Genomic DNA, 12,386 nt, shown 5'->3' with positions numbered 1-12,386 from the left:
CTTGGACAATTCTGGCAAAGTCAGGGGGGGTCACAAGGAAGCAGGATAATATGTTTAGTCTGCTCAACCCCTCTTTATCCCTGAAATAGAAACATGCCACCTCAACCAACATACACAGAAGGCAAACTTTGAGAGATTGTTGCTCTTTCTGAAGTCGCAATGGTGGTGTTCGTTGTTCCCTCTGAGTTGTGTGCTTCTGCATAATTAAGCATGTGCACATGGCAAAATCACACACATAGCATCCATTTTCCAGTCATCAAAAATTTTATTACATGAAAATGCAGTGTAAGTGGCCTGGTGGCTGCCTGCTTCTATGAGGCCAATAATGCTGTTCTCGCTGATCCTTTAACTTTTTATAGTCCTGCAATTTGTCACATCATCATGGAGCACATATTTCAGCTATAGTTAAAAATCTTGCACAAAAATAGTTCACATAACACACAGTGTCTTAGAAATTGAAGAGGACATTGGTGGCATCTTGTGGAATGTCACTTTGGCCATTTCCCAACCCTGCCTGCTGCACTCATAACCCTGATGAAGCACCGCCTGCTTCCTGGGTGGATTCTGCAGGTGAATGTGCAGCTGGGTCCTCTTTGGTTTTCATAGCTGAAGCACTGTTTGGTTTTGCATTCATTTACTTTGAGAGCGCCATGCCAATAAGAGTGAGTTACAGTAACAGGAATCAGCAGCCCTTTCATCCGTCCGCGAGACTGCGAGAAAGACTGCATGTACTTTTTTTAAAATTCTGTTCTAATATAGGATGTGAACGCCTAATCCGCTTTAACACCTAATCTGCGTCTCCGCGTCATCGTGCCACTGCTTCCTGCCGTGCTGCTTAATGGGGCCCGCGGCTGGAGCCCTCCTGCCAGCGCTAATGTGCTGTGACAGCTGTGGTCCGTCAAGGTTGCTTTGCGCGCAGCATCGTGCTCCCCATCTGCACACGCTTCAGATTCATCACCACCTTTCCGCAGTCTTCACGACAAAGTGCTGCAGACAGCCTTGGCTGGCTTGTGTTGTGTGCATTGAGCACCCCCCTGATTGGTGCCTTCATTGTATAGTCATTGTGCGCTCTCCTCTGTACGATATGTGAGTAGATTGACCGAGGAAGTCCGAATCACCTTCCCTTCTTATTCCTCTACAGTTGGGAATCCTTGCTGACACTACAGTCAAGTGTTGTACTTTCTAACGGAGAACTAGGATCTCTTGAACTGGGCGCAATCCAGTATGAGACGTGCAAGTGGAGAATTGCGTTTTACTCAAATACAGTGGCACAAACATCAGTTCTTTTCTGATGGTTTATTTTGTGTTTAATTACAGTGACCCTTTTATGAAGATCACGTAGTGTAGAAGTTTGGCAGCAAATACAGAAACACCATTTTGTGTTTTGGGAGAATTAACGCATTGAGGGAGTCGAGAAAAGGATTGTTAGCACCACTGTAACATTTAGGTGCAGCAAAGAAGTCTTGTTCTTATGGAAATGGAGTTTCCATCAGATTTTCATTAAGGGTCACAGGCACTTGTACTGCTGTGAGATACTTAAAATTATTTCTGGAAATCTCCAACTGTAAAAAGGTGAGTATAGTGTGGCACCACTTTGGGTGAAAGAATTTGCTGAGCAAATTAATTATGTCCAAAAATCGGATTAGTATGCATTAGCATGCAGATCTCTCATTGCAGAAGGATACAAGTGCGCTTTGGCTGGTGAAGAGTATGTCTGTGTGTCTGTGGCCTCACATGAGAGGACTGTCAAGGACAATGGCCTTGCTATTTTATATGCCATGAAGGATTTCTTTGGTGTTCATACAGACTTGTTTGTGTTTCGGGGCAAAGCTTTCACCATTTACTATGTTTTCTGGAGACCAAGACTTGCACAAGCAGCATTTTGCCTTTACACTATGATGGTTTATGAGTATGAGTTTGCATATGAATCCTTTTTTTCTTTATGGTTTTTGAGGGAGGAGCTTGCAGCTTTGGTATAGCCATATTCCACAAAGACTTTGTTTCAGTATCCATCCCATCCCCACAGCAGCTTTCCAGGCTACTCCATCAACAACAGGTTAACTCTTGACCTGCACATAGGCCATATAGACTTCCCTGTCCCCATCCCTACAGGCAGAAAGTAGGTCTTAAATTTGTCACTTTACTTTATACATGACACCTCGCCCGTCTTATCACTCCTGCCATGTGGTATATTTGACTTGGGTTGGTCTCTGTTGAGTTCAAGCAGTGGACTCCCAGCCCCGAACCCTTACTTTATGCCTGCTGTTCTGAGACCACCGTTTTAACAGCGCTACTCTGCCGACTCGTTAGTCATTCACATTCACCTTTAGCGGCCAGCGGTCCTTTTCATTCATACACCCCCCCACTGAGAATGATGAAGGCCTTGCTCTGTCTCTGGTCTCCCTTGACACTATCACTCTCCCAATGCAGGAAATATGACTCTCCCAATGCAGTATTTCATTTTGTCTTTTCTTTAAACAAATTGTTCGTAGAAGATATATCTCTGTGCTCAGATTATTAAAGCAGGAGGTGATAAGAATGCATTTTGCTTCTCTGTACTTTTTTTTTTTTTTTTTTTTTACTCGTTAGGTGAATAGTGGTCAGAGCAGATGTGGAGATGTGGGCCTGTGTTCACCTATCTCAAGTTATTCTAGCTCTTGTGCTTCCAGTGAGTAATAAAAGAATTGAAGAATTGGATAACTTGCTATGCCTCAAGACATGTATAATTATTTATCTGTCAATTTATTTATGGTTTCCCTTTTTCGAAAGTCGTAAAGTATCTCTTAATACCTGACAAGGAGCTTATCAGCCATAAGCAGTTAAAGTACTCGTTGTACGTGAAGGCTCGATGCTCTTGAAGAAAACTATATGCAGATTAAAAAAAAAAACCTCCCAACCAAAGTGAGATATTCAGGTGTCTAATTTAAATATTTTACTTATGGTTATAAAAGCTTTGAAAATGGTGACAGCCTTTTTTGTCAGCTGGAAGCAGTAGTGGGTGGCGAGCTGAAACAACTTGCAAACAAGTGGAAAAGATAGGAAAGCGTAAGGTGTTCCAAATCTCTTTAAATTGTTAGTGTTTGGGGGTACTCATGAAGGGTGAAGTAAAAAAGTACATAATTTTTAGGTAAACAGAAGTAGCTGTGGCTCTCTGTATTTGACAGGTCAGTGTGACGGTGCACATACACACAAGGCTGGAAGTGCAATTATACTTATGTTCCTCTGTGGGGGAATTTTGAGGAATAGTAACAAATTATTAAAACTGAAGTTTATGATCCTGAAATGCCTGCTGCTGTGGTCTTTGGTTATTTTCATAGGACATGCTCTGAATGCTGAAGTTGCAGGAGGAAGTTAATGTGAGGCAGAGAATGAAAGTGGTGCTCCTGTTTCGGCTGAGATGAAGGCGGTCAAAGTGGTAAAAAAGTGAAAGCCATAAAAGCATATGCTTCCATTCACAGTGACTTGAAGTACTCTGGGAAATGTGTTTTGTTTAAAACGCTGTCTTACTGCATCCCTACCCTTGTCTGTCACTCCGTTCTTTCATCAGTGTTGGTACCAGAATCTCAGATGAACAGCTATGTTTACATTTATTCATTTAACAGATGTTATTCTCCAAAGTGACTTATAATGAATGGTATGTAGTATTTTGCTGACACCTTTTCATTCAAGGGGACGTGAATAGTAGATAACACTACAGTACACTACCTACAGTCAGTCAGTCATTTATATACCAGAGCAACGCTCACCCTTTGGGCAATCCAAAGTCACCAATTAGACAGTGGGAGGAAACCAACATGAACATGTGGAGTACATGCTGACTCCACACAGACTGATGGGGGATCGAATACGCATCCTCTTATGTTGTCCGCATGTGATGCAACAACACTACTTGTGCCCCCGCGTCACCCTATGTGAACTCCACCGGCCTTAACGTGCTATTGCATGAGATGGACGGTACGGTATCATTTAATCTAGAGATGGACTGAAACTACATATGTTTTGGTTCTTTTTGTACCTTTTGAGATGTCAAGAAGTTCCAGATTTTCAGAAGTTCAGTTATACAAATGAACAAAGTCTGAAAGTTATGCTGTTTTAGTTATCTCCTAATTATATATTTGACCAGCATGCTACCCTTGTGTCATCACTGAAGATCTGTATTTATTTTATCTGACCTTAAAGAATCTGTGTTTACTTGTAGTATCAATGTTTGAAACGGTACAGAAGAAAGAGATTTTGGTTGTACGCCACCATCACTGATACCTTTTAAATATCCATTTAATGCCAGCTTTGTCTCTTGGAAATAACTAATTTGACACAGCAGGGTGCACATCATTATCTGCTCTTAAATACAGATTTTGAAGAAAGGACTGATTACATAGATCCATCAATAAATTAAAGGAGCATTTAGATTTTATCACCTACAGCTGCCTTTCTGTCTTCGCTGATAACGAAGGGAGCGGGAAGGCTAAAGCATGGAAGCCTTTGTTCAGGGGCACCAGAGGAGGTCTCTTCTGCAGCATCGTTCAGCAAGTATGTTATACCAAGGGTACACAAACAGTTATCTACTAGACTTGCAGGTTACTTTACCGCTGCATTGCTGTAGTTACTCTGTAGTACAAGGAAGTTAAACTGCTCTTAGCTGTTGATGCTGCTGGCATTTTACTGTTTGTGAATTTCCCTAATTTTCCGTAATATTCCTTGGCCCTGTTTGACGCCTTGACTCTTAGGGATGTGTTATAGCTCATGAAATATATAACCTATTTGCTGTGGTGTTCTGTTAACCTCACTGGCTTCAGGCAGTAAAGATTCCGGGGAAGGCAAAGGTCATTGAAAGCATTATTTTGAGCAATTTCCTTTTTGTATTCATTTGTAAAGCTGATGTGGTTTGAGGCAGAATACCCATGGCATTCTGGGAACATTGATCAGTCATAAAGAGAGATTTGTGTGTGTTTTTTTCAAAATGTGTTGAGAGGACATTGGCACCCTGTCCCATTTTCCATGATCTCGGCACTCCTCAGTGTACAAGTTTCCTGCTATGGGGTGCAGATGAAGCCCTTGATTTTACTGCCTCTCTCACTTTTTCAAGCCAGCCCACCCCAGCACCTCTATACTCCCACCGTTAACGTTTGCTCTATTTTTCATTCTGCTGCATCAGTGTTCTTTTATGACTTCTTCTCAAGCATTAATTGATTTTTTTTTTTTTTTTTTTTGAAAATGGGTGTAGCAATGTCACTGAGAGAGACAGAGAAGCAGCACTTAGAAATCCTTCCTACAGTATCTGGGAACAGGTTTCCAAGTGTATAAGGGTCTTTTCAGCAGCCGTTTCTTAAGTGGAGACAAACCTCTCTGGATGGAGCTGAATGAACTCATTCAGTTTTGTGGACAGTGGCGTTATCCTTCTGCCCTGGTCACTATAAAATACCTGGCATTTATGGACCCTCACCAGCTTTGCTCTGGCATGACTTGAAAGCTGGCTTCAAAGTGGAGGCCAATCAGAGTCACCCTTGCTTGCTCCGTACCTGGACTACTTCAGAGGTCTCTGCCCGTTGAAATAGTCTTTCAGTGAATTCCTGGAGACTTGAAAATATGTGTGGCAGAAGTGTTTAGTATGTATGCCCTGTAAAATTACTTTCTCTACGGATATTTTACAGATCTGAAGAGGTAAAGATCATTATGTGGTTGTTGCAGGTACAAAAAAATTCTGCACATTTTACCCAATTTGTTACACATGGTCACATTTTTCAACAGTAATTGTTTAACCTCTTCCACTTTGCCATCATCAAAGCTCGATCAGCCATAAGCAGAGGTTCTTCTTCTGTATTGGTTCATTTCATATCCTTGAGTCAGAGAAATGTGTCAAAGGTGCTCTTATGGAGCTTTGGATGTGGCATTTTCTTTGCTAGGTGTCAGTTTATAGCCGTAAACCGACTGAAACTACTGCAAGAAAGCCGGTGTACTAACACAAATAAACATGCCAGCCCACCAGGAAGATTCGGATGAGTATCTCGGAAATCGATGGAACGGCGATTGACTCTTATCCCTTTGAAATCCTGAGCTGAGGTACATGACACTCTCCTGATGCCCACTTTGCCTTCCACCCAGTATATTTGTGGCTTTTAATTCTGTAATCACGCCAATAACCAGCTATGCGTTTATCTTTTGCTGCCTTGCTCAGGTTAACATCAGTAGGTCACAAGTGATGCTACACTTGTCTGAGTCTGTCAGATCCACCTAGAGAACCTTTCAGAAACAAAGGGTGGTTCTTCCTGTGCCCTTTGTTCTGCAAAGTTTGGGATTCCCTTAGAAATTTTTAATAATTTGTCATTTCAGGGTTGATTCTGGAGAACTGAAATGTCACCTGGGACTTTTGTTCCTGATCGTATTACCAGATAGGAACACATGTTAGAAAGAATTTATATTCATTAGCTGCTGGAAAAGCCATTAATGGATTAATGAAGCAGCATAAATCAGTAATTATTCTAATGGTGACCAGTTCTAATGAACTCAGTAGTTTACTGCTGGATTTCAAAAAAGGTGCAGCTACTGTAAATCAGATTTATTGTTGTGTAAGGTTTCTGCAGTTCTTTAGTACATTTGACAATTTTAAATTCTTTTTGTCATACAGTAAGTAATATGAAGACAAATTGCTCATCCAACTCCTGCGTTTAAAGCTAATTTTACAGCACGTTGGGCATTTATGCCGAGACCTTCTCTGGCACTTGCAAAGTTAACAATGACAGAATAATTTTAGATATCTTTGTGGTGCTCTGAAAAGTGTAGAGCATTATAAATTGGTTTCCACTCTGCTTTCGTAGTGAAGTTTACTGTTATGAAGCATTTGCAGGGGAGTAGACATCACAAATCCACTGCCAAGGTCAGCACTAAAATGGTCAGAATATATTTATTAATGATTTAATGGTAATATTTTCTTGAAATGTCAGTTGAAAAAGGGATTTTAGTTCATTTTGATGAATAATTGGAGCAGCTGGTAGTGTAGTGGTTAGAGCTGTTACCTTTGGACCAAAAAGTCGCAGGTTTGATCCCCACTTCCAGCTGTAGTACCCTTGAGTAAGGTATTTACCCTGAATTGCTCCAGTAATATTAGCCAGCTGTATAAATGGGTAGGTAACTAAGTACCATAACATTGTAAGTTGCTTTGGAGGAAGGTGTCAGCTAAATGAGTAAATGTAAAAATATGCCACTTGGACTTTACTGACAAAAGGTGCACTATTACTTCAAGGTAGCCACACATTTTTATTTGTATTAAGACTGCAGTTAGTACAGTTTCAAACTGGAACTTGTAACTACAAGTTTCTTTCTCAGCTCTTTTACATGTTTCTTATTTGGCATTTTTACAGATCAGCTACAGTGGTGATTTGGGGGGCGGGGTACAGTTTATCCAGTTTCGCTGATGTTTTCGATATGTTTTAGATAATAGATTTGTCTGTCACGCACAGCTTGGTCTCACTTTTAGATTTAATGATTAAGAGGGCATGCTCAGAGAATGCATTGTGCATGCCAGTTTTTCTTAAATCATACATGACCTCGTCAGCATCATTTAGAGATTCTCTCTGTCAAAAAAATTTAAATGTCAACCAATCAGTGCAAACTGAACTCTCAGACTTGGCGTGATATCCTTCTGTACAGTGTGTCTATGGGCAGTTTTCAAGGGCGAGTGTGTGTGAGGGTGGGTTGAAAACTGATACCTTGCCTGTGGGGTAGAATGGGTGATCTTTTTTTCGGGGGCTTTGTGTAAAATAGTGATGGTAGCAGGTCACAAATATTTTCTATAGGAAGAGGTTTTAGTTCCCTCTGTCAGGGAAATGTGATTTTTTCCTGCTGTTAGTGATTCATTTTTATTCTCTGTGAAACAACAGCTGCTGCACTATAAGTGCCAGGGAGTCCTCTGGGTGCTTCCAGTAAGTTTAGAGATGAGGAATAAGCTATTCTCTAAGTATACTTCAAGAACCTGCTTGACACCATGCACACTCTGGGTCTTGTTATGTATGAAGCCAAGATAAAAAGTTGCAATGATTTTGGCAGAAAGCTGTGGACCGTCTATTCGGGCATAAGCAGTATCGATTAAAAAAAGCAGCTTTGATTTAATGAGCTTTCCAGTTTTTCCATTTTTTTATTTCTTGAAAATTCTGCAGAAGTAATGTAATTCTTAATGATTAATGCCTGTTTTGTTCCAAATGCTGCCCTGTTGCCTATAAATGGCTGCTTTAATAAAAAAAAAAAAATGCATTCATAATTATTGAATTTTTTTCTGTTCACCAATGTGCATGGCAGTTAAATTAGTGTGAAATCGTCTCTTGAAACAGCATTGAAGACCGTGCTCATGAGTCCAAGCAGGCCTGAGTCATCTCCCTTGCACAGACACTGTGTGTACTTGTTCCTCTCAGGGCCATCTGTGGCCATTTCTGCTGGCGCAAATCGATGCAGAAATGAGGCCATCAGTTTGCCTTAATTTACTATAAATATTGTTTCTCTCTGAAGCACAAAGGCCGTTGTTCCAGGTAATGAGAGCATCATTACAAATTTTAACTGCCTGCGGTGGGGTTTTCTGATGTCAATGATGCAGAATGTTGGTTCTGCTTAGTCTGTAATGCCTGTATGTACCAGACAGTATATGTGGAAGACTGCTGCCTACATGGTATAGAACAGGGGTGTTCAAACTGGTTTAAGTGCCACACTTATAAAAATCACAGTAAATGACTAACTTAATCCCAGATGTATTTTATTGTATAATGCAACTGTATATACAGTATAGGATATATGAACATACTGTACTTTTCTTGCCAGACAGAGTTCTGGTAAAAGTTCATCAAAGAGAAATTGTTGAACTTTTCCTTCAAGTTAGTTGCTAAAAATCACCACTTTATAATAATGCAACTGAAATAGACTGGTGTCCTAACCAGGGTGTACCCTGCCCTGCTTAGCCTTACAACCTGTGCTTCCTGTAAACCTGACTTGGACAAGCAGTTAAAGATATTGAGTGACTGAGATGACGATAAAGATTTTTAAAAATTGAACATTTTTACAGTGTTCTCAGCACTAGTGGCCAACTAATCAATATGGTGAGCCGTAGTGTGTTATGGCAATAAGTTTTTTTTTTTTTTTTTTTTTTTTTTTTTTTAAAACAAACTTTTTTCTGAGGGTGTACCTGCTCAAAATATTCTTTACAAATTTGACATTCAAAATCGGTTTCTGTTTCTTGGCAATTTCAGCTGCTTCACGCCTTGCTGTGATCAGTGATTCTGGCTGCAGTTTTTTTTTTTTTTTTAAGAAATAGTTTGGATACCTTGACTTCACAAAACTGGATGTGAAGTCTGTCGAACATAGATGTGTTTTGTGCCATAACATGTTTTAGTGGGTTTTTCCCGTAAGGATAGAAACTACTGTATTGCATATCAGACAAATGGGTTTGTTCCTTATTTCAGTTTATATCACACAATTTGCGATGCACCTGGACACATTAGTGGTCTAACCTGAAGTCGCTGGCTATTTTGAGTCTTTCAACATTAGACCTCCTCCCCTAGTTAAGAAATACAGCTTCACTCATGTAGCTCGAAAGGTCCTATAATCGTCAAACTTTTGTCATGATACAGAAGCCGTGTTCAGCACTCAAGTTCAAGTAAATACACATCTAGAATAAATTTTTGCTCTGGTTGTTGCATGGTTATATATGCACATCAATTTTTCAACAGGTTGCAAAAAAAAAACAGTTTTTCTCAAGGTATACTCTCTGCCACTGATGAAATAAATATTCATGAAGAGAAGAAGTAGCATTTAAATTGTCTCTCACTTGATATTACAATCATTAACTGTGAATAGGGCAAATACCAAGCTGTTTGATGCCCATCTCATTTCGGGTTTCAGCTTTTTTTTTTTTTTTTTTTTTTTTTTTTAATTCAGATGGTCTGTCTTTGTTCCTAAAATGTAGAAACGTAAGTCAACAGGATGCTTCCTGCAGGTTGGTGATAGGCAGGGGTGTTAGGGGATCATAGACAGAACACAGTGTACCTTTTCTACTTTTCTTGATTGTACCGCATGCATGCATTGACATTGATGGTTCTTTGACTGATCTCCACAGTGTTCCCTTAATTGGTTGCTCAAAGGATCAGCCATGGGATGTTTAGTCTTACAGTATCTGGCCACTACCGGAATATTCTGGGAAGTGTTTTCAGAAGGAGATAAAAGAGCATGTGTTTATGGAGGCCCAGCAGGACCTCTTTACATACTTCTGCTAAAAGTTGATAGGTTCAAAGTGGGGGACGACATGTGTTTGTGTAGGCATTCCTCCAGGCTTCACATGCACTTTTTATTGGAGTCAGAACCTGATACTGGAACATGCTTGTGCTCTAGCTCTTGCAGCTCAGCTGTGTTATGTGCCAAACATACACATTCTTTTCCCTTCTCTTGGTTCATGTCGTGCTTGTAGGAGGAGAGAGTCACACTTCAAGTTATTAGGATTAGTTGCTCCTCATTAAGTCTGTTAACATTTTGGAAAAATGTTTCCAGAGAGTTATGAGTTTCAGTAGTAGCCAACATATTCACAGAGAATGTTCTGTCGTACAAAGTTTTCATATGAATTTCATTCAACATATTTTGTTCATGTGCCTTTGCAATCAGTACTATATATTAGGACTACAAGTGCCCTTTAAGAGCACAATTTTTCTGTTTTCCATTGAAAATGTACTGTATGTTCCCCTCTGTCCTGCTGGAGGGAAAAGACTCATTTGTAGTCTGTACGAAGTCTCAAGCCAGTACCAAACACAATCTGTAAGGGAAGTGAAAGGTAAAATAAAATTTTGAGTTTGAGACTGCATATTGGGTGATATCTTTACGTCATGCCCACGAGCCAGTGTACCACCTCAAAAAAATCTATCAAAAAGTAATTACACTGCCCATAGAGGATTAGGAGCTGGCAGCATTCTTGCCTTGTGACAGTGATTGCCGTAGGGGAACTTATCATCGCGGCTTCATTTTGGGAGAAAATTTGTCTCCGTCAACTTCAGAACCCCCCCCCCCCCCCCTTTTTTTTTTTCTTTTTTTTGGAAACACCATACAGCAACAGGTAATGTGATTACGAAGAGATTTACACAGTGGTATGGTCTACATAATTTTGCATTCAAATGTTTAGGGAGGTGGTTGTCGTAGCCTACGCAACGGTGACAAATTTAAAATGTTTCAGTAAATTCCCACCTGTTCATTTCTAAAGTTTAAGGTGCTATGATAAGGGTTCCATTTATAACTTTTATTTTCTCTGTATTCTTTATTTGCAGTTCAGCAAGTCAACTGCATACTGAAAAAGAGGGTATATAGTCACCATATTTGCCTGTATTCACTAATTGCTTGATTTTGTGTTGGCCAAACAAGATTTGTAATTTAATAAAAAGAATATGATTGTCCTTTGGCTTTTTAGGTCTATGTTTTGGTGTCTGTTTACATTTTGCCCTTTTTTAAAAAAAAAAAAAAAACTTACTGTATCAAAAGGTGGGTTTTTTTTTTTTTTTTTTGCTATAAAATGATTCATAGTTCCAAAACACTTTCAGGTGGCTTCATTGCATGTTGGCCACCTTGGTGAAAAAGACGTTTATGTTATTTGGTTTGTTTTCAGTGTCCTTCACAACAGAGATACTGATGCGATGTACTACAAAAATAGTAAAGTCTTTATCTAGACTGACCTGGACTTTACTATTTTTGATCCTCCCTCCTCCACTATTTCTGTCTTTTTCGGTAGTTCTGTCTCTCAGGACTAGACAATGGAAAATCCTGGTAGGTGACAATTCAGCTTGTGGCAAGCTCCTTTTAGCCCCTCTCTGCTTCCTCCAAGTCCCCCCCCCCCCCCCCTTCCAGGGCTAAAACATTAAAAAGTCTTTAATTTCTCCAGGGTCTCATGCTAATAAATTATTCACACAACCTTGAAATGTGTTATTGCTATCTGACCACAAAAAACATATGTCTCTGTGAAATGGAAAACTGAAGCTTTCTATTATTTAATAATGATATTTATGCATTTTTGGTGCGAAACTCCAAAGGGAGGCACAAATAAGTTTTGCTAAAGCATTGTAAGATATGAAATGTAATCTGGAGAGGTTTTATCTTTAAAAAGTCCTTGACCACATAGGAGTCTTGGCAGTGGGTGGGGATGTCTGTTTTTGAGTAGTTCATAATTTTTAAATTCTGTTGTCTTTTGATCTGAAATCAAGTGTTAATGTGTATTTGATCATACTGTGGAGTGCAGCGGTGAAAGCCTGGCCTGCCCGTGGTCTTATACATCTGCTGAGTGAGTCAGCATCAAGTGTGTGAGTGTCACAGTCAAATGAGTCGCATTGCACAACAGAGGAATTCTCAGGACTCTGGTGTGAGGACTTTGTCAC

The 12,386-nt window shown here is 39.9% G+C and overlaps 1 protein-coding gene across 2 annotated transcripts in view; it reads left to right on the top strand.

The window, feature by feature from the left end:
* Positions 1 to 12,386, top strand: part of ipo11 (importin 11) — a 130,408-nt gene that overhangs the window by 70,892 nt on the left and 47,130 nt on the right. The gene's annotated exons all lie outside the window — the stretch shown is intronic.

The sequence above is a fragment of the Scleropages formosus genome, chromosome 17, assembly GCF_900964775.1.
Source record: "Scleropages formosus chromosome 17, fSclFor1.1, whole genome shotgun sequence".
Classification (NCBI taxonomy): domain Eukaryota; kingdom Metazoa; phylum Chordata; class Actinopteri; order Osteoglossiformes; family Osteoglossidae; genus Scleropages; species Scleropages formosus.
Note: the sequence above shows the minus strand (reverse complement) of the source record. Positions and strands in the feature narration are given on the sequence as shown.